Genomic DNA, 21242 nt, shown 5'->3' with positions numbered 1-21242 from the left:
GCATAGAAGTAATGTCACAGCCTAATGTGAAAATGTATTGGTAGTTAGCTAGCAACGCAAGCTAGCCAACACTAGCTAGTTAGTTAGCAAGCTGAATGTTGGCTAGCAAGATTGCACTGCATGTGCTTGTTAACCATCATTAATGAATCCAAATTCAAAACAAACTCCCCTAAATGTGGTGAATAACACGGTTTTAGGTAAAGTCAGTGAGTGAAATACATATGGGGATCGAACATAGTTCTAGTATTTTAAAAGCAAGGTAAAAATTACGTCAACAATTCTAGTGTAAGCTGAAGCCAGCAAGTTGCAGCTTGCTAGCTAGCAAGATTGCACAGGTCACTAACTAACGTTGATAAACCCAGGTTTATCACACAGTTGAAACACAGCTTCTTACATTTGAGGATGAACTTGCATAAGAAGTTTCACTGTAGATGTCAAGGCTCCCGTGTTGGCTTGGAAATGCATGTATTTGACCCTTCTATTGAGATCGCGAGTAATGTTTCTCGGTTATTATTCCCGAAGTCCACCAATCCGAAACTATACTTTTAAAGTCCATATCCCCAGGTTGCCTCATCAAATTCCAACATCCAATACACCAGATAGGATGCCAAGAGCATGTTCTACAACATGGGATCATCCATTTCTATCTACAGTAAGAGCTGTTCACATGTAAAGGGTTTTTATAAACTTATCTTAATTCTGTGCTCAATAGTTTCATTTTATTACTATTTTACACATCATCCAATACAATCTTCCAGGATAACTGTTTCAATTTCCATGGAAGTGTTCACTTTTGCTCAGTTTCCATGACTTTTCCAAACCTGGAAAATGTCAGGGTTCCGTGGGAACCCTGACAAGGTACAACAAGTGGTTAGCTAGCTCTCAAACCACTTGTTGTACCTCAAGAGGAGAAGCTTCTCAAACTTTTGGTCTGAGAGCCTATTCCTCTTAGGAGAGAGAATCAGGTTCCCAAGGCTAAAGAGTCTTTCCACCGGGGCACTGGATGGAGTGGCTGCATTATATTTAAGTGATACTTTCTTTATTATGGGAAACTGGTTCAGAGCGTCCATCCCTGTGGCTACTGATTAAAAGTAATCAGCTACTTCATTTTTAACAGAGACATAGGCATCCTGCTCACTCTCATCAAAGCTAAAGAAATCATCCTCTTTGGTAGATGGCCGGCGCTGTGTTGTTGGGGTTTCCCCTGGGTGCTCATCCTGCTCTGGGACATATTTTCTGCATTCTGCTACTAGACTTGCTTTTACCAGGTCCTTCCTCTCCTGGTCACGCAGCCAACGTAACTTGAACTTGGGTAGGGTTGCAGCAGCCAGTAGAGCATCATTATCCTGAAGAACACGTGCAAATCTTGTTTTGATTGCCTGAAATACATGACACAAAAGACATAACAAGAGTATCAAAACAAGTCTTAAAAACAAGTGTTTTTTACAATATGCATATTTGGCATATAGCATAAATCTGACTACAGAGCAGTCACTATTACATTGACCTGCACTTATAAATACGTCACATTATCTAGACACAAATAAATGCAACTGAGCCATTGATTGGATAAATATAAATGCAAAATAAAATAGCAGCTCTTACCTGAACAATTGCCTCTGGTAGGCCATCAAGGATTGCAAGATGTTTTTTTAATTCCAGAGTCCTAGACATCAATGTCTCCAGAGTCGGCAAGAGTGTTCCGTAAAAACAATTGTCCTCTCCTTGCAGAATGTCAAGAGCCAGAGTGAGTGGCTTCATCACAACACAATACTCTTTAAGGACCTGATGTTCCCTTTCACTGATGCATTTCATCTGAAGTTGGGAGGATATTGAATTCAATTCGGCCACAGGTATATCAGAAATTCGAGCTACCGCATCATAGAACGAATTCCACCTGGTGGTGCAAGGTACAAGCAGCTTCTTAGCAATAACATCGTTGACATTCTCCGAAGCCACCGTTGACCGACTTGCCTTGTTCCACAGCCCTGCGCATTTTGTGATAGCATTTCTGAAGATAGATTTCGTTTCCATCTTTGACATTAGCCACTTATCGACATCAGTGCATGAGATGAGGTTCAATGTGTGCGATGCGCATCTGTGATGCGGGGGGGTAAAACCACGTCATTGACATCGACAACATTATCTAGCACATCCCCAATGTTTGTAAAAGTGGCCTCATCCTCCTCCAAATGATCTTCAGTGTCTGACTCAGGTGGCTGGTACATTTGAAACGCCTTGACAAAATTAGAGTCATTGTCAGTAGCCGTTGCTGTCACTTTGAAAGATAGGCCATAGGATGAGTGGATGTTGTCTATTTCTGTTGCAATAATGTCATACGTATGTCGGCCCTTGAATCTCTGGCATGCCAGGGCTGATTTCCCACGTAGCATGTTGTTCGGATTAATCCAGTGTGCAGTTACTAGTGATGTGTCGGTCGTGAACGATTCGTTCGTTTTGAACGAATCCTTACAAGGACTCGGGAGTAACGAGTCCTCTCAAAGAGAGATTCGTTCATTTTCTCGTGGCCGCGCATCGGGACTGTTCCATAGGCTGATGCAGGTCACGTGAAAAAGGATCCAAAGACTCGTATCCGGCAGATGAACGAATCACTGATCTGAAGACTCTGTTGGCAGAAGAACGAATCACTGATCTGAAGACACGGTCGGGAGGTGAACGATTCGTTCAACTGCCGGGTACGAGTCTTTGGATCATTTTCTACGTGACCTCCATAGGCTCAGAAGAGGAAACAGTTACCTCATTCCCTATCGCGGGACCGCTGTTAAAAAGCAGCCATGACTGACAGCTTTTGTGTGGCAGATCATATATTTTTTAAGAAAACCTCCTCTATTATATACAGTAAAACATGACAGTTTGTATGGTTTTAAATTGTCATTTATTGTCACACTGGCATTTAATTATCACGTGAAATAATTACACTGCACTAAACTGTAAGTGTAAATGTCAAGTGAAAATAACAAAACCAGTCATTATGACTTGTGAATAGGGCTGAACGATTAAGATTTAATATGCGATTCTTTTATTTTATCCTCTCTTTCCCCCCCCAAAAAAAATAATGAATGATTTAAATATGACCAACACAATATTAGATACTGTACAATATTCTTTCCCACATTTTTATTTGAATGCGGCGTTGTTATAGTCAGTGGATCAGCAGCAGATTAAGCTCTGTGTCCGCGGATGCGGCGAGCCAGCTGGATGTGCTGGCAGCGTGCGGATCAGCAGCTCCGTAGATTCCCGTTCATGTCCGGGTGGACGTGCAGCGGTATGGAGGTGCCGGGATGAGGCACCGCGATCACCGGCGAGATGAGCTCGCTCTGTGTGGCCGACACGTCGGCCGAAGACTCTGTGGGCAGATGAACCCGATCATTGATCCAAACACACGGTCGGGAGTTGAACGATTCGTTCATCTGCCGGGTACGAGTCTTTGGATCGTTTGCACCCCCCCCCTTGAAACGGACGAATGACTCAAAAAGAGATTCGTTCATTTTACTGAACGAGATTCAAAGAACCGACACGGTAAAAAGATCTGAACTTCCCATCACTAGCAGTTACACCTAGGAAGCTTTTATTGTAAGCAGTCCAGATGTCTGCTGTGGTAGAGACATGTTGTAAATCCTCAAATGGTTTTTTTAGCTCGACCTGCATTTTCTCATATTCTCTGTCTAAATAGCTGGAAAACGTCTTCCTGCACATTTGCCTGGACCCTGAGCCTCCATTTATCACTGGAATTTTGCTTATTAGTTGCCTGAAGGCAACTGACTCGACAGTTGACAGAGGATGCATGTCATCGACAACATACCTAGAAATTAATTTATTCAGCTCTGCCTGGCTTATCGGCTGCACTGCAGTCCGTGTAAAGTCTAGCCTTGGTTGTTTGCATGCAGTGGCGCCTTCAGCATCCGTAGGGCTGGGGTCTTTAGCTACTAGCTTTGTCGAAGCGTGTTGTTTCAACAGCTGCTTCATAAGATTTGAATTGCTATTCTTAGATGTGGATAGCTTATTTCCACCTGCACATAATTTACAACTCACCACTACATTTTTGTCTTTAATCTCGACGAGCGAAAAGTAATGTCCATACTTCCAGGAGAGAAAGCTAATTCTATCCGCACCGGCCATGATGTGGTTTAATGCTCATTGATTGATTCGAGCTCTCACGGAGCGGACAGATTTAATAGACACACCTAATCTCTCGCTTCCGCTCCGACCGTGAGACATAAACACCTGAGACAGAAACACCTGCCGTACAGCTGCGTCTTCATGACGGTAACAGCAGGAAACGACAGGACGTCAGCTGTACGGTTTTCCTACCTTACAGACGGTTTATCCTCGTTTAACGCCCCTCGCCGAGCGGAATGAGGTACGAAGCTGGTTTAAGTCCCTTTGCTACATGTACCGCGGAACGGGAGTCGCTGTCACGTTAACCTGTCAAACTTGCCTACCGCGGTTCTTTGTTTGTTTAGCTGATTTTAAGGTGTTTTAACGGTTGTATTTGTATTTTTGTAAATGTTTGTTTACTTGTTGTCTTCTAGTTTTACGGTGTTTTCTACGGCGCCTAGATTTGATGTTTAAATAAAGAGCCGTGACTCATCACCAGTCACGGCAAGTGTTCATTTTTCACAAAAGAAAGTAACGCGAGTAACGAACTCATTTAAATTTCAGTAATTGTAACTGCGTTACTTGATTTAAAAAATACTTCGTTACATGCTCGTTACCGCTAAAAGTAGTGGAATTACAGTAACGCGTTACTTGGTACCGCGTTACTCCGTAAACACTGGTGCTACCCATCAGGGTCCCACATCTCACTAATGTGGGAGTATGTGAGCCGTCCACAGATGGCTTGAGGATTCACTGTCTCTTCTACATGTATGTTTAAAATAAAAACATGAATCTGTGAATTAATTTAATAGCTCAGTGTTGTATGCAAAATGTATGTTTATAAATGGCAGTGGCATGGCCACCCTGTACCTCGCACATGTTTTAATTAAAACATGAACATATGAACCCGTGTAATATTTGAATAGTTTAGTATTGAATGCACAAGAGCAGGATAGCTATGTTTATATATGGCACTAGGCCCAGTTTAATATAAAACACAATTTTATAGAATATATATAGTATGGGGTCACTGCTCCATCTCTCCACCAGTTTGGGGTCCTTAGCCTGAAAAACGTTGAAGACCCCTGCTTTAGATGATCCTCGTTTAGACATCAGAAGCTGTGGGACAAGATTCATGTCTTTACTGTTTCCAGTCTGAGGAAAATGTTCCAGTTTCATCTTCACTCTCCTTCTTTCAAGCTGTTTTCAGACCTGAGCTGGAGCCCGGACGTTTCCCTGAAATGTTCCAGAGGAGATGAATCTGGATCTTCTCCTGCAGCCTCCTAGTAAAACATCTGTCTCATGTCAGAGTCCGAGTGTAAACAAGCAAACAGTTGTTCAGTTCTGAGAAACGAGGCAAATCTTCAGTGTCTCAGTCTCTGTTTGTGATTCACGTCGACACGCTGGCTGTAGTTTCTCTGATGTTTTCTGTTTCGTTTAAATACAGTTTTCAATAACCGACCTCTGCTGGCAAAAATTAATCGTTTGCTCTGCTCGTAAAAATAAAAAATAAAGCAAACAGCTCCTCAGCTCTTGCCTCCGCTGGCAGGCATCATGTCAGACAGGTCAAGGTCCTCCAAGAGGCGGTGGAAGCGGCTGGAGATGCTTGAAGATGGAACTCGTCTCATCCCCCTCAAAGGCTTCTTCTGACTTGAGCTCAAATTTTTCTCTTCATCCACTTCCACGGTTTGAGGAATTGTAGAAGGAGATGTAGAAATCTTTTCCAGCCTTTTTTCTTCTTTTTTGTCTCAGGTTTTACCTCAACTGAGACTTCTTGTTCCTCTCCTGAGTCAGATTCCTCATCCGAGACCTCTGATTCCTCTCCTGAGTCAGATTCCTCATCTGAGACCTCAGATTCCTCATCTGAATCCTCTGGTTCCTCATCTGAGACCTCTTGTTCCTCATCTGAGACCTCTGAATCCTCTCCTGAATCCTCTGATTCCTCATCCGAGACCTCTGATTCCTCTGGTTCCTCATCCGAGACCTCTGAATCCTCTCCTGAGACCTCTGAATCCTCATCTGAGACCTCTGAATCCTCTCCTGAATCCTCTGATTCCTCATCTGAGACCTCTGATTCCTCATCCGAGACCTCTGATTCCTCAAGTGAGAGCTCCACTTCCTCATCCGAGACCTCTGAATCCTCTGGTTCCTCATTTGAGACCTCTGAATCCTCTCCTGAGACCTCTGGTTCCTCATCAGAGATCTCTGAATCCTCTGGTTCCTCATTTGAGACCTCTGAATCCTCTCCTGAATCCTCTGGTTCCTCCTCAGAGACCTCTGATTCCTCTCCTAACACATCAGGTTTAAAGTACAATGATTCAGAGTCATCAACCGACGAATCAGTGCTCTCTGAGTCCATCTCATGATCTGAGACCTTTTCCTGGTCAAAGTCCAGTGGGTGGGTCTTGGCGGGCGGAGAAGGAAAGGAGGCTGATTGCTTCAGCTGTTTGTTGCGATCCTCTAACTCTGTGATCTTTTTGTTGAGATACAGAATTGTTTGATTCTTCTCGTCAATAATGGTCCTCTGTTGAGACACTACAAGCTGTAAAATCTCTGCCTTCTCTTTAAATTGGGATTTCTCCAACATCTCTTCAATGTAGGGAAGATATTTGTAGCCGATGGTAATCGGTTTAAGTATTATCTGCAGCATCTCCTTCTCTGCTTTTTCTACTTCGTATTTTGCCTCCATACGCTGAAGGTCCTGCTGAAGCTTTTTAATATGAGGTGATATCTCTACACCAAGGAAGTTCTTACTCCTAATGATGGAAATCTCACCTCTGCTTTGGAGCAGATGGTCCTGGTAGGTTCTTGGTAGCCTGTTCCATGTTGTCATCTTGCTTGAGAATAGAAGTTCTTATTCTTGTTTGTAATGGTTAGCAAGTGAATGAAGTGCAGAACCGTCACATGGAGTAGACATGTTGATTTCCTGATCATAGGAGAGTGCACTCCAAATAAAGGATTCCAAAGATCATAGGAGTCTGCAGTGATCTCTCTCTCTCTCTAACACTCTATCATAGAAGTTGCTTTGAACTTTTCAATCATTTCCTGTCCTTTGTATTTCAATGACCAAGAATCATCTGTCCTCTCTCTCTCTCTCTCTCTCTCTCTCTCTCTCTCTCTCTCTCTCTCTCTCTCTCTCTCTCTCTCTCTCTCTCTCTCTCTCTCTCTCTAACCCTCTCTCTCTCTCTCTCTAGCGCTCTCTCTCTCTCTCTCTCTCATGTTAGTTATTCAAACAGAGGGAATCTGTCACAAGTCATTTGTCAAACTGAGATAGAAGCAGGAAATAAAACAACTACAAAGTGAAACGTTTTTCATCCAATAACTAAACAGTCTTTTGCTCACAGATAGTTTCTCATTGGTTTAGTTTCACACCTGGTTTGGTTCAGAGCTTCAGACTCTTCAGTTCAGTGTGAACCTGAACATCAGGTGTGAACGGTTCCTCAGAGCAGAAGAGGAGTTCTGGGTCTGGATCAAACTGAACCAGGTTCTGTCGGTTTGCAGTGAAAACACTTTGTTGGAGAGTTTGTAATTTAGACCAATCACAGGAAGTAGACACAGAATTAAACAAAAGAAGAAGAAGAAGAAGAAGAAGAAGAAGCTGATGATCGTCTACCGTCTACAAACCAATCAGAGTCAAGTACGTAGGTGATGACCACAGGATGTACGTACATCTGACAAAATTCTTTAGTCCCTAAATTACAAAGTGGAACCAGAACTACCAGATCAGATGAAACCATGGAACAAACATGAAGCTTCAGAGTCTCAGAGAGAAGATGTCCTCAGTCCAAACACATGCACGTTAGGTTAATCAGCGACTCTATATTGACTTGAATGTGAATGGACTTCATTGCCGTTACCCTGCCTCTCCCCTAATGTCATCCAGGATCGCCCCCCCCCCCAGCCTCCCAGAACGTTATTAAAATAAAATCTCTTTACTAATCATTGTGTTTGTGTTGCTATATTTAATAAGTAAATCTTTTTTAAATATCACTGACAGGTCCTTCAGGGGCCAATCAGATTTCAGTTCACCTTGTCCCCCCTGGCTCCGCCCTGATTGGAGACAAACTGGTGTTTGATGGTCAGTGTTCCATTTTGATATGTGAACTGTTCACTGGTCTGGAAGTGGACCAGGAAGTCAACAAAACCGGACACTTCCTACTTCCTGTCTGACAGGATGTGTGTGCGCTCTGCAGGTCGTCTCTGTGAATAGCAGCAAGTGGCTGTGAGCTCCGAGCTGCAGCCTTTTGTCTCCAGATGTGGAGGTTTATGTGTTTTGGAGCTAAATCTATTTACAGTTTATAATCCAGCTTTAGATAAACTGAGGTGTAATTCTCATTAGGTAAGGGCTGATCATTTGCCTCTGAAACACTTTTGTATCTTATTGTCGGAGGTGTTGATTTGACGAGAGGGCCGATCTGGGGGGGGGGGTGTGGGTGATGCATATTGTCAAAGTGTTGCCTCCTCTGGATTTTCCAGAATCTCTGACTGTAGCTTTAATAACGAGAAGAAAAAACAAAATACCTCGGGAACCGCAAATATGAACAAGGAGACGACAACGTTATTCAGAAGCTTTAATCGTGTGACGGCTGCTTCAAGATGTAATTCTTGAGCTTTTAATTTATATGTATATGTTCAGTTTCCTGTCAGATGTTTAAAGGACGATGATGTCAGGACTTTAAACGTTTTGTTTTCCCAGAAAGGATTTTTCACTGAATTAATTCCAAGTATAATTTATGTTGATGTGAACTGTCTCCAGAAACGACTCCATGTGTAATTTAGAGGTCATAACAAACACGTCCCTCAGTTAATCTGAGCAGGAACACGGACCACAGACGTGTAATCGTTGCTGTTTATGCTCCACACAGTTTCCACCAGATGATTTGATGGAGGCAGATTGATGCCATAGGTCAACGTCAGCACCTGCAGGAATATGGAAAACTCATAAGCGCGGCGGCTCCATTGTTTGTTTCCTCGTCACTCGCAGCTTCTTCATTAGCTCTCGGCAGCGTCGTCACACAAGCCCGTTTTATTTTTTCTATTTACACAACAGTTTCAATGAATAGTAATGAGCTCTGTTGTTGTTGCTCTGTTGGCTGATGACCTTCTCTCTCTCTCCTCGCACACATTCTGCTCCGACAGGAACGAGCTGCGTCCGCACACACGGGGCCATCGGCAGCTTTAATGCAAACTTAATGGGCTTTCCTGGATTTGAGATCCACGCCGCCGCCTTTACAACGCGGCAGATGTACAACATACATGCATTAAGGAGACGAGAGCCGTTTGTGGAGCGCGCACAGCGACACACTCCTACACTCAATGTGACACTCGTGCACGCACACAAAGAGACGACACTAACACATCCCTGAAATCCTGAGGGGAGACGGAGATGATGGTTCATGGAGACACTTCAACGGGAACGCTGCTCGTTCACTGGAGCAAATCCTGGTTGAGAAAGAGCGAGAGGAGGAAGACCACCAGTTTGACCTCACACCCTGATGTCCACACCTACAGGTCATCTCCTGCAGACGACCTGCATCGAGCTGGAGAAAAGTGGCGCAAGAGTCGCCTCCGTGGGCAGAGCGCGTCCTCTGAAGGACTCAGCCCCTGAACAGAGACACTGCTGCAGAAGACACCTCAAGATGCACAGTCATTTAAAAAAGACAACACACAGGCATGAGACACAAGATGGCTACTGCGTTCTTAAAGACAAGTTCACCTTCATCGTACCAGTGAGAGGATCGGCTGTGTCAGGCTGCTGCTTCACATCACCACCTCCGGAGGCTCTGAATACTTTTAACTAGGGGGGTGTGGTATCTGCAGAACGTCCATGAGGCTTCACTCAGACGTTTGGGTTTTCACATCCAGCTCCTTCAGTTCAGTGCATGTCTGAAATCAGCTTATACAGACCAGTCAAAGAAGTAACTTTCTAACCTGGTTAAACTATCCAATCCAGGTGGATTATCTAAACTAACCTAAGTCTTGACCCTTATGATCATGTAAAGCTAATGACAACAAATATTTAGCTATTTGTCAAACTTATACTAAAGTAAAACTCAACAAGATGCTGCACATTCCTCATTTTAATTCAGGCGACTAACTGATATTCCCCCTCTGAGGTGAAGTCTAGAATTAGCACTATTCTTCCTCTTAGTTCATTTCAAACACGTATCTACACAAACTGTGTGCAGCTGCAGCCATGTGATGGAATCCTGAACATACAGCCTGTGATTGGTTGCCGTGCCTCGGTGCAATGCCACGATGATTTTAATAAACCATTTGCCAGCAGCACCAGGATGCTACAGCTAAACCTCAGATGATTAAACGGGCCGTCACCGCTGCACAATCTGAGTTGAGACATCTAATGGCTGATTTTGTTTGACAGGCTTTGTGTAGCTCTCTCCCTTCGGACGCCCGCGGAGCGGACGGTCACTCGCTCGACAAACAGTTTGTGCTAATTGTAAACCTCACAAACACAAACCACACGCAGACACGTTCAAACAGAGCTGCATATTTCATGAGCCGCTCACATGAAGCAGTGGGTGGTCGGGGGAGCGGCTGAGCAGACACAAGGTTGTGTGTTTTTACAGTTGTGATGAATGGAGCGCACACACGCTCAGAACAGGACTGAACTGATGAATAATAACCAGAAGCAGCCCCTGTGGTCCCTGTGCTCCCTCAACGCTGCAGTTTAAACATCATTAGCTTGAATAAATAGCTGAACCTGAAGCCCTCGGTTCTGCTGGACTCAGATCTGCAGAGTGTAAACGCTGATCTGGAAACAGTGTCTGCAGCGAGGCCAATTCAGCTGGAGGTGAAACACGTTGAAACCGGAGGGAGGAGCCGAGTCACTCTGACAGGAGGTCAGTGTCATCGGCAGGAAAACAAAACAAACTCTAATTAATCACTCACTGAACCGACATTTGATCTCAGCACTTCGTTATATTAACATATCTCTGATACCACATCACATATAATCAAGACATTTGATTATTTATTTGGTTTCTTTGTAAATAACACGATCAATAATTTGAGGATTTTCATCGTCAGAAACTTTTCTGTAGACTTTTCACAATAAAAGAGTTTTTATATGTTTCCCCAAAGCAGATCTGAAAACAGCTCCTGGAATATTATGAATGAACATATAACTTCAGATGAGTGTTCAGCTCCTCCAGTGTTTACTCCTGACTTCTCTTCTTAAACCCGAGTATCAGTCGTGTTCCTCGTGAACTTCACGTCTGTTTCTCACAAGTAAACAAAAGGAGATTTTTACCTCTGATCTGCGGCACCGAGCAGAAACGAGCTGATTAAAGATCCAGTTACCGAAGCGTCCAATCAGCAAGCTGCGTGTGATTCACATGCTCTGGTTGTCTCTGTGTTTTCTGGGGTGAATCAAACAAACTCACTATTCCTGTGATTTCAGCTGCGAGTCGGAAACCTTTAAATACGTGTGATAAAGTGACTGGAGCACAGAAAACAAGTTGAGAGAAGAGAACCTTCCATCTCTCTGCAGCCGTCTCCTCACACTTCATTTACTCAACATGCTTGAAACTCTCACGGTACACAGAGGGAACGGATCGATGCAGCTCAGGAACCGATGGAACCGCCGCCGCAGGAAACAGGAAGTCGCTCTTCCTCTCGCTTCCTCGGCCGCTGGCTGTTCCTCGCTGATTCAGGACCAGGACATTTCTGAATTGGTTCGTTTCAGAGCTGATTATTTATCCGGCTACGTGATGTGATTCAGATAATTAGAGCACGTCTCACCACTTCTCTCTTCACCTCCCCCTCTTATCTTTCCAACACTCGTCTGTTAATCCTCTTCCCTGCTCTGTCCGTCTCTTCTCTTACGTCTTGGTCAATAAAACTGAAACTGTCTCTACGGCTCTGACTAGAGTTAAGATGAAACCTACGTTCTTTTAATATTTTGGGGATAAACTCTCCTGAGTAACGACAAATCACAAATGGTCACACAGCAGCTGAAATAGTTGTATCATAATGTAAACTTGGTTTCGCCGCATAGCACGAGTTCAGACCATGGAATGTAAATAATGTCGGCTGGTGCATTTCCAGGTGCTTCTGTTGGACAAAAATGGAGCTAAAATATTCTGGATATCGACCAATCACAAGTCAGTCTAAGGTGTTAATCATGACCACATGACAGCTTTGTTTGGTCCATGTCCCATCTGCTAACATGGAACACATTTATTTGCTGTCTATTATTTACACCTGTCAATTTGAATTAGTTTTGTATCTGTATTGTTCCTATATATTTGGTACTCAAGGACACAACGATCAGGATGTAACTCGACAACTTTATTGTGACTCTTCTTCACGTGTAACATCACATCATATAAACAGTGCGCCACACCTGGCCCTAGCCGGCCACTACATCTCCCCCTTTTAGATGAACGTTTAACTTCTTTGTCAGAACCTCAAGATGACAAAGTGCATTCAACAATATAGCTACTTTAGTTTCCTAACGTATCTTATAATCTCAGGAATTTACTCAAATCCTTATTAAAACTTATAAGTCTGAACTGAGAAACTAACAGAAGATATTATACTTTACTGTGCTATTGTATGGGATTACTCACTAGATGCATCAACTCAGAACACAGCTTTTCAACTAGACATTTCACTCTTCCAACAGAACATTATGACTTTTCATTTGTTTTAACATCTTTTCATGTTATTCTTTTCTGTCCTTCGTAATGTGTGTAGGTGTGTGTAATGTTCAAAGGTCCAGTCTTTCCGGAGCCCTAGAAAGTCTCCCTGATCTAGTCATTGACATGTCACCTGATGTTGAGGGCACTGGTACTTCCCTGAGGTGTGCACGGTTGCGTCGCAGCCGTCCTCCGTCCGGTGTCTCTACCTCATATGAACGTGGTGTAGGTGCAGGGCCCGCGACTCTCCCTCTGGTGCGTGTGGGTCCGATCCACACCTGCTGTCCAGACTGAAGAGGTGGCAGGGTTTGAGTGCGGTGTCTCCGGTTGAAGGTTTGTTGCTGTCGCAGTTTCAACGCAGTGTCCTTTTCTCTGAATTCTTTGAGATCAGGCCACTGTGGTTGTAGCTGCAGCAGTGACACCGGGACTGGTGTTCTGATTCTCCTCCCCATCAGTAGTTGTGCTGGGGAGGTCCCGTGTGCCAATGGAGTAGACCTGTAGGCCAGCAGAGCTTTGTGGAAATCTCCCTCTTTCTCTAAGAGAGATTTAACAGTTCTGACGGCCCGTTCAGCCTCCCCATTGCTGCGGGGATAACGGGGGCTGCTTGTCACATGTGTAAAGTCATAATCTCTTGCAAACTGAGAGAATTCATGACAGGAAAACTGGGGACCGTTGTCCGTGACGAGCACTTCTGGGCATCCATACCTAGCAAACACAGCTTTAAATCTTGCAATAGTCTGTTTAGCTGTTGTACCTCCAGGTAGGGTGCAAACCTCAATATAGCGAGAGAAGTAGTCTATCATGACTAAATAGTTCCCATTCTGCCATTGAAAAAGATCTGCTGCCACCCTCTGCCATGGTCTGTTCGGGAGGTCGGTTGTGAGCAGCGGCTCGACAGGTGATTGAGCTTCACGTGCACAAATCTCGCATCTCTCGACCATCTGCTTTACAACAGACGTGATGCCTGGCCACCAGACAGATTCTCTAGCCCTAGCTAGGCATTTGTTGATACCCTGATGTCCCTGGTGAAGTCTCTGTAGGATGTCAGGTCTCATGTGTTCAGGGATTAGGAGTCTCTCACCTTTCATGAGCAGTCCTCCTCCTTCATGCAGGACTGACCTTTCAGGCCAGTAGGGCAACAGCAACTCGTGTACATCTCGTCTGTGTTCCGGCCAGCCGTTCGCAATGTATCGACTGAGACGTCTGCAGATGTTGTCAGAGGTTTGTGCGCTCTTAATTTGTTCCAGCTTTGTCGGTGTGGCTGGCAGGCTTTCTACTACACTGTCCAAGTAAGCTTTGCATTCCTTTTCCAGGTCTTGCTCATCCTCTGTGGCTGTGGCTGGAAGAGGTGCTCTGGACAGAGCATCAGCTGTTATCAGGTTTTTACCTGGGACATGGATAATGTTGAAATTGAATCTGAGCAGCCTTAATCTGAATCTGATAATCCTCGGCGGAAGGTCATCCAGTGCTCTGGACTTCAGGAGTGTTATGAGTGGCTTGTGATCTGTTCTTATGGTAAAATCTAGGCCGCTCAAGTATCCGCGCAGGCGCTCACATGCCCAGGTCGTAGCTAAAGCCTCCTTTTCTATTTGAGCGTATCTCGACTCGGCTTTGGTCAAACTTCTTGAAATGAAGACGACAGGTCTCCACTCACCACCTAGCTGTTTTTGTGTTAAGACACCTCCTAGTCCATACGAAGAGGCATCGGCTGACACCATGGTTTCATGATTTGGGCTGTATTGGGCTAACACAGTCTCTGACGCTAATTCTTTCTTAGTGTCCAGGAACGCTTTCTGTTGTGGTGCTCCCCATGTCCAGCAGTTCTCTGTCTTCAACAGGTCGCGGATGGGCTTTGTCAAATCAGGCAGGCGTGGTGAAAATTTTCCTACAAAGTTCACCATGCCCATGAAACGGCGAACATCTGCCACATCCTTCGGCTCAGGCATGTCACGGATCGCCTTTATTTTATCCGGGTCTGCTCTGATGCCCTGGGAGTTTATGACATGGCACAGGAAACGGACTTCTGTCAGTGCAAACTGGCATTTTTCATTCAGAGTGAGCCCAGACTCTCTGAATTTCTGTAGCACCCTGTGCAGCCTATCGTCGTGTTCTGCCCGGTCCTTTCCTGTGATGAGGACATCATCAGCATGACACAGCACCCCGTCAATGCCATCAATCAGCTGGGAAATCCTCTTTTGAAAGTGCTCAGGGGCCGATGATATACCAAAGGGTAGCCTCTTGAAGTAGTATCGGCCCTCTGGTGTGATGAACGTGGTCAACAGCATTGAGTCTTGATGGAGTGGTACTTGCCAAAAGCCTGATGTCGCGTCAAGCTTTGTGAAGACTCTGGCACCTTCCAGCTTGGCCAGCGTCTCATCCACTGCCGGTAAGATGTGTCTCTCTCTGATGACGCTCTCGTTCAAATGAGTTAAATCTACGCAGATGCGTAGTTTCCCAGACGTTTTCACAATAGGGACCATGCCTGCGCACCATTCAGTTGGTTCTTCAACACGGGCTATGACCTCCATTTTCTCCATCCGGTCTAGTTCCTCTTTAACTTTGGCCCGGAGTGGGATGGCTACACGTCGTGGGGCGGAGAGGGCATAGGGTGGTGCATTGTCTTTCAGCTTAATTTTATATTCACATTTAAGTTTACCTAGCCCTGTAAAGACATCTGCGTAGGTTGAGCGGAAGTGTGTCTCTGCATTGTCTATGCTGTGGAGCTGAGGAATCATCTGCAGTCTGCGAATGGCTGGCAGGCCCAATAAGGGTGTGGTCAGGTCTTTCACGATGAACACTTCCTCCTCAATTTTTCTGTCGCCTCTCTGAATGACAGCATGCACTAGCCCTTTTACATCCAGAGGTTGACTGGCGGGGCCCAGCAGAGGTCTGTGTGTCACTGTGTAGCTGCCGTATTTCTCTTGTGTGTATTCTGTTTCTGGGATGGCAGTCACAGATGCCCCTGTGTCCACTTTAAAGCACATCGGGCCACCATTCATGGTAAGCATTTCAGTCCATGTAGTTGACTGTGGATGGTCAACAGCTCCCAAATAAGCCGCCACATAATCCTCCTCAATGGATTCCAGGTTTAGAGCTGATCTGCACACAGATGCAAAATGTCCCCTCTTTCGACATTTTCTACATTCAGCATCTTTTGCTGGGCATTCAGTCCATACATGTGTAGGGGTTTTGCCACACTTCCCACACTGCTTTGGGTTGGTTGAAGCATGCTGAGGCTGAAAACGGCCAACACGTTGAGCAGAATTGTTCCTGTAAGCATGTCTCTTGCTATTGTAAGACATTGTATCTATTTGCTCCGGTGAGTCGGCTGACCGGAGAACAACTTGCTGCTTTTTCACCTCTTCTTGCTGCCTCACTTGAACTATGGCTGTAGCTAAATCCAATTTTGGGTTGAGCTGCATTTTTTCAGATAATTTCAGATCACTTATCCCGACAACAATCCTGTCTCGGATCAACTCTTCCCGCAAGGCTCCATATTTGCAATGTTCTGCTAACTTGTGCACTGCTGTGATAAAGTTCTCTGCAGATTCGCCAACTTCCTGATTTCTTTTATTAAACTTGGCTCGTTCAAATATTACGTTATGCACGCCTACAAAATGTCCATCAAAAGCATTTTTCACCTCGTCATAGTCATTTTGTTTATCCTCAGCCAACTGCAACGAGCTCAGGATATCGTCAGCTTTATCACCCATTGTGTAGATGAGAGAATTGACCTGGTAGGCTTTGTCTTTTTCTTTCAATCCAGAGGCAAGCCTGAAGCGTTCGAATCTTTTTATCCATGCGGGCCATGAGCTTGGCTCGAAGTCGAAGGGTCCCGGTGGTGGGATGGTAAGAAGGTAATCCATGCTGTGTGCGAGTAGTTTACCGCTAGCTTGTTGTTAGCTTTCACCGTCAAACTTTCCTCTAGCTCCGGACGTCACCGTCTTCACTCTCCACACCGTTAAACTACTCCAACTAGTTGTCTGTACCACTAGACTCTGTCTGTCGCGGGTTATTAGCTTCTGACACCATGTATTGTTCCTATATATTTGGTACTCAAGGACACAACGATCAGGATGTAACTCGACAACTTTATTGTGACTCTTCTTCACGTGTAACATCACATCATATAAACAGTGCGCCACACCTGGCCCTAGCCGGCCACTACAGTATCCAGATCTTTTAACCTGATTAAATAAACACCTGGTGCGAACAGGCATCTGCACCAGGGGGCGATAGAGTGTTTTATTTTACCCCTTGTTGACGAATGTCGAGAATTTGCCTCAAACCCCATTCCGGTCTTAATGCCGCCGAGGTGACGATTGTGCCTGATGGTGCAAATACTACACATACCAAGGAAGGTATTTGATGCGCTCTGCCGCCATCTAGTGGTCGGAGTGGAAAATACATACTAGCCCCTTGGGACTGTGCAGCAACGTTTTTTTGAGGTAATAGGCTGTATTTGAAATACTGTGATGATGGCACAGCAATGATTGTACAGAAACATATTCAATTTCAATCAAAAGCAGCATCAATATAATAATCAACACACCAGCGACTGGAAAATTTGTTAAATTAAGGTTATGCCCTGTTAAGCCTAATGTAGCTAATTTGTCTCATACCTTAATTTTTTATATCTACTGTATATGTTATATTGTAATTAACAATCTCCACTTAATTTAGCATCTGTATGACAGCCAAAAACACAAATAATAATTTATTTATATAATTGGAAATTAATTCAGGCAATAAGGGGATAAAGAAAGACAAAAATGAGACAGAACCTGCGAAGGAATCAAATCCGGATGATGGATTGGTAGAACATAAATTTGGTAGAAAAAGCAGTAAAGCAAAACATAGACAGAGTAAAAAGTGTCAGGGGAAATAAAGATGTGTTTCTCTGTGGTTGTTTGTGTTTGTTCCCTCAGAGCTGAGCTAGTTGATGAGATTTACGTTCATCACGAGCCGATGACAGCGAGTGCGACTGTAGAGGATTATTACACCGAGATGAAATCCCATCGTCTGACTGCAGTAAAACCCTAGAGGCTCAAGGTGGAGCAACATTTGGAAAGGGTGTGGGTCCTGAGAAACACAGAGGATGTGGTATGTTATTTTTTCCTATCTTTATTCCACAGCTGTGTTTCAATTCGGAGATCCACATCTTTCGAAGGCTGCATGTCAAGACCAAATGAGGGAATTTGCTAGTACAGTTCAATCGCTGCTGGTCGGCATCGGATGTTAAAACTCTTAAGGTTCAACTTTAAAACTGTGTGCCGGATAATATTGTTATAAGAAAGAAAACTTAAAATGCAACAGGAAACAGCAGTTTTGGCCATTGAGTAAGTTTTCATCTCATATCAACACAAACTGCTTCCCCTAGGTTTACGATGGCTGAAAGGGTCAACGGCCAATGGACAAGCTGGTGAGAAGAAGAGTAGACTGTCCCACTGAGGTGGTCAATAGACCAGGAGAAGTGCATTTAAGTTTAATTTGAAATGTCCTGTCGCCACCAGGGGGCACTGTGTTTGTAGTACCAGATGTCTGTGTAGATGTTGTCAGGCCGGGACTCTTGTCAGACATGTAAAGTTCGGAGAAGATTGGGACGATGTACGTCCAAGATACAACAACTTCAAATTCTAATCAGCTCATCAATGAGTCCAAGTGAAATGTCAGGTAATTCCCTCCAGGCCACCATGTGCAAAAATCAAATCAGATGTTTATTGAAAGTGAATGTCTCATAATGTCCATCCACTGTCTTATTATTAACAGATGTTAATAATGTACGGTGAATTTGCACATCCACTGAACATTTGTACATTTGCACTTAACTTATTACTTAATACTGTATTATTCCACCTATAGTGTATTCATATTTTTATATATTTATCCTGCTCTTAGTGTATTCATCATTCTTATATCATACCTTACCTCTTAATACTGTTCATATTCCATTTATATTTCCATGTATATTCCATGTATACTCCATGTATATTTCTAACTGTACTTCATATTTATTTACATATTCCATCTCTGCACTTTAACTGCCATTTTTTTTGCTCTGCTGGTTAGATGCTAAACCGCATTTCGCTGTATATGTACTTGTACTGTGCAATGGCAATAAAATTGAATCTAATCTAATCTAATTTTATTCTTAGTTTGGTTTATTTGCAGGTGGCAGCCAACGTCGAGGGGCACTACCGCCCCCTGCTGGATCTCTTATTTCCCTTTGTGACAAATGCCTTCCTTTGTGTCATGTTCCTGGCTCCGCCTCTGCACTACAGTAAATACATCAAAGACGCCATTACATCAGAGACAATCTGACATCAAAGCATCTGTACAATCATAGAAATTCCTCTTCTTTGTATCAGATGAGTGATAGAGATGGTGGTGGTAATAGGAACCTTGAAGTCTTATTACCGAGTGGTGTGTCGCAAAGAAGTAGAAACAGTTAAACATATTCAGAGCAATCACCTGAAGCTCATATCTTAACAGTGCAGTCCACTGAGGAAAAAAAGATAATCATGACAAACAAGAACGATGACAAGTGTGAGAACCAGCAGCTGAGAAGTCTTCTGCAAACCATCGATGAACTGAGGGAGAAAGAGAATGAAGAGAAATTAAGAAAAGAGCTGGAGAAGATTAAACAGATGTTAATAATGTACGGTGAATGCATTTTGAAGCGGAATGCGTCCAAGCTAAGAGACACCTCAGACGCCTGCTTCCCAGTCTGTCTGCCGGCTACAAGCCAAGAGCAACCGGTGCTGGAGCCAACAGAATCCCCGGAGAGCCGCCAGGAGGAAGTCTCACACAAGCATGAAGCAGGGAAGTCCAGTAAAGAACTGACATGTATGAAGGAGAGGTCCAAACTGTCTCAGGACCAGTGCAGGGAGGCAGTGAAGGAAGCAGAAGACATCAAACAAATGAATAGTTTTCTGAAAAATGAAGACCAGATGCTCCTTGAAGAGCTGGAGACGATGAAGGTGATTGACCGACATGTCGTGGCCTCGCAGGCAACAGAAGAAATCACGCAGCTGAATCGGGAAAATCCAAGTCCGGAGCTCATTGGAGAGCGTGAGAGGATAACAGAGGAGGAGAACCCCCCACAGATGGTCAGGGACTGGTCATGTACCGAGGAACTCACTGAGGAACTGGAGAAAATGAATGAAATGAGAAGACAGGATGAAGCCGAGTATGAGAGGACGCATTTCTCTGATTCCCCTTTCAGGTCAGATAACTGTGAAACAGCCGCTCCAGAGTTATATCAGCATCAGAAACTGGAAGAAGCCAATCAGCTGCTCCAGGAGTCGGTGGCAGATTACAAGGCCAACATGGCCACTCTCATGATCCAGGTCTCTGAGATGCAGAAGACTCTGCTGAGTCTTCAGATAGAGCGGGCGTCACTTCAGAAAAGCTTCTCAGAAGCTCAAGCTCAACTGAGGTCAGAGACCAAGTCAAATGTTGCCTTGCGCTCAAAAATCCAGCAGCTTAGAGAATTATTAGAGCAGCAGCGCAGGCAGAGCACAGGAGAGCAGGAGGAGGACTCCAGCTCTTCACAGCTCAGCTCCCAAGAGCTGCCTCAGAAGAAGAAGAAGAAGAAGAAGACATTTTGGAGGAGGTTCATCGGCCTCTGTCTTTGTGGCCGAAAGGCTGGGAAATGTTAAAGCTGCATTTAGTGACTCTTATCTTGGTTATTATACATTTTAAAATATTAATAATATTTTTGGTGTATAATGGTTGCAGCTAATGTGCACTATGATCACAACCAGACTGCTTCTCATACAATATGTCTACTCACATATTCTACCATTAATGACAATGAATCTGTCATTGATGCTCCCTTCATCTGTATCAGACGTTTTATCTTATGTATATGATTATATGCATATTTTTGTGTAGTTTTGTTGAGGGTTGAGGACAACGGATGTTGCATCTTGTTACGATCTATGAAACAATTTGTGATTGTGTTGAATGTGGGCTATACAAATACAATTTTAAATGTATAGTTACACCTGAATTAAAGAATGCTGATACATGTAAAACACAGTTTCTTCCTGCATTTCTTTAGCAGCTGATAAAGTTGTACTGGCACCATCAAGAACGAATCACACAAGATGTGATATTTTAATAAAATAAGACTCATGTTTATGCCTTATGCCTGGACATTGGGTCTGAGAGGCTTTACACCTCATCCAATTAGGCTAATTAAAAGTAAATGCATTGTACAGTGATGTAAAACCAGGTCCAGGTGCAAGATGCCCATGGAAAGACGGACAGCAGACCTCCAGTGGAGGGTGGTGCACGGGGCGAAAGCTACAAACAGTTACAGAGTGCACCTTGATCCGGAGCTGGGGGAGGGGTGTACCCTCTTTATCAAGCTGAAACACTTGAACATTATTTTTTTCAGTGCCTTCGGCTCGAAGCACTTTTTTAAGTTGTTGAAAGACTGTATTCAAGGCCTGGGAG

This window comes from Pleuronectes platessa, chromosome 15 (genome assembly GCF_947347685.1).
Source record: "Pleuronectes platessa chromosome 15, fPlePla1.1, whole genome shotgun sequence".
In the NCBI taxonomy this organism is placed as follows: Eukaryota; Metazoa; Chordata; class Actinopteri; order Pleuronectiformes; family Pleuronectidae; genus Pleuronectes; species Pleuronectes platessa.
Note: the sequence above shows the minus strand (reverse complement) of the source record.